Here is a 2,325-nt window from a genome sequence, read left to right on the forward strand (position 1 = left end):
TTTTTTTTTTTTTTTTTTTTTTTTTTTAACAGTTCAATGTTGTATGTTTTGTTTTTTCCACTCAGATTCTCTCTCAGCCTAACCTGGTCCCTCCATTGGTAAGAGCCCCACATACTAACACCTTCCCAGCACCTGTTCAGAGGCCACCAATGGCACTGGCCAGTCAGATGCCTCCTCCGCTGACCACAGGCCTCATGAGCCATGCTCGTTTGCCACATGTAGCCAGGGGTCCTTGTGGATCACTATCTGGAGTCAGAGGTAATCAGGCCCAGGCTGCGTTGAAGGCTGAACAAGACATGAAGGTTAGTACAGTGTTAACAGCCAACAGAGAAAGACTTTGTCTCTGAACCATGTCTTAAAATGCCTCTGGACCATAACCACAGAGCCAGGCATTTGTTGCCTTAGAGACTTAACCACGCTACTTTTTCTCTCTCCCTCCCCTGCCCTATTTTTCCCTCCCACCCCAACCATTTTCCTTTTCTTTTTTTACTTTTGTTTTTGTTTTTTGAGGGGTTTTTTTGGTTTTTTTGGTTTTTTTTGGTTGGTTTTTTTTTTTTTTTATTGTTTTATAACTGTAGTCAAAAATCAATAACATTTTAAACTCTGGTCAGATGAACTGCTTATAAAACAAGTATTTGAGGGAGATCTGAGTTTGGATGCTATATTTTTGAAATAGCAAAAAAGTAATAGTGGGTTATTATTGCCTTCCCCATTTTCTTTCATTTTTTACTTTGTTTTTCTTCCCTCCCTTCCCTCCTCTCCCTCCTTCACCCCCAATCCAGCCTATTATATAATCATGGTTATGTAAAAACTCTGGAGTGGGTAAGACATGTTACCTATCTTGATTTTTCTTCCTTCGTGAATCATTCCAGTGTAGTCTTCTCAAACTGTCCTCACATCCTTTTTTGCCTGTCCCTGGAGGTGGGCATGTTCTGCAATGCATTGTGCAGTTGTAGATGAAGAACTCAGAAAAGCACTTTGGGATCCTTCATGATGAAAGGCACAAGTAAACATGAAGTTTGCTAAAGCAGAGGCGTGCCTTTAGGAGTCTGTGTGGGGACAGCCTTTTGTAGCATGGTCCTTACCTGTCTGCCTGTCCAGCCAGAGAAAGTTTTCTGACCTTAGAGATATTAGTTATTTTGTTTGTTTTGTCTCTATGTCGATCAGACTGGAACAAAGACAAGCTTATTGCTTATAACCAGGGACATGTGCATAGTGATACTTTTACTCTGAATTAGAAACATGTTTGTGATGACCTTGTTAGAGAATAATTCAATTGGCTGACTGAAGTTTCTTCCAGTTTTGACATTCTTTGTGTTTCTGATGCTGAGTAATGAGATGTAAAGACTACCCTGCAGTAAAACTTGTTAAATATTATCTGCTTTTATTAGGCCGTGTGCCTAGGATTTTCAACTATTTCTACTAAAAATACCTCGCATACGTAAAAAGCTTTGGAGATTTTATGGCCTTGGTTTCCAGCTCCTGGCTCCTTGGCACTTAATTTCACACATTCTCTTGTCAGAAATGACAGTAGACCTTGATAACCTTAATGGGGTGGGAGAGTATACAGATTTCTTGGAAATTGCTTTAAATCTTTGACTAGTACAGATTACCTGTAGACAATAAAGAATTTTTTGTTAAATGCAAGAGGTATATAGTTTGAATTGTGTATGTTACAGAGGATAGTTTACAGGTTGACGTAAGTATGTTCTTTGGGGAACATAGTCAGTAAAACTAAGAAATTATTTTACCAGCTCAGAATGTGGTAGGAGCTATCAGAACTTAGTGATCAAGTGAAGTTGTAGTTACTAATTTCTGATGCTCTTCCCCTGCAGAAGAGAGCTGTGGGAAGAGGACTCAGCCACAAGACATTTGGTCCTAGGTGTTGGTAATGCCACAATATAAGTGCTTCCTTTTCATTTTATTGTAGACCACATATTGATAACTAGAAGTTTTAAGTGTTACATGTATGTTTTCAGACTTGCAAGCAGCCTCCCTAAATAAAATTTGATATCAATAAGCTGTTCCAGAAAAGATTCAGATCACTAGCAATATATGTTTTATTATTTATAAGAGGGCAGACTCTGAAAAGATGGTGGGAGGTGGTCTTGTTTCAAATGTTTAAAAAATCACATGAAATGTTTTCAAAGATAGGAAGAAGTCTGTGCACTAAAAACTGAAAGGTCAATGAGGTACCTTTGGCTTAGGCCAAACCAACGAGGGGAAAACTGTTTTGTGATTGGTAAAAGTATTTGAACTGAGATTGATTTGACAGGCTTTGGTGATGCTGCAGCATTTTCAATTATTGTTTCTCACTTTTTAAGG

The 2,325-nt window shown here is 38.5% G+C and overlaps 1 long non-coding RNA gene across 1 annotated transcript; it reads left to right on the plus strand.

Moving 5' to 3' along the window:
* The first annotated feature begins 7 nt into the window (after positions 1–7).
* Positions 8–2,020, plus strand: LOC107135160. The gene is made up of 2 exons (XR_001502532.2): positions 8–302; positions 1,836–2,020. It is a non-coding gene; the product is annotated as an uncharacterized LOC107135160 (long non-coding RNA).
* Positions 2,021–2,325: the final 305 nt, after the last annotated feature.

Source organism: Marmota marmota, unplaced genomic scaffold (genome assembly GCF_001458135.2).
Source record: "Marmota marmota marmota unplaced genomic scaffold, marMar, whole genome shotgun sequence".
Taxonomy (NCBI): Eukaryota; Metazoa; Chordata; class Mammalia; order Rodentia; family Sciuridae; genus Marmota; species Marmota marmota.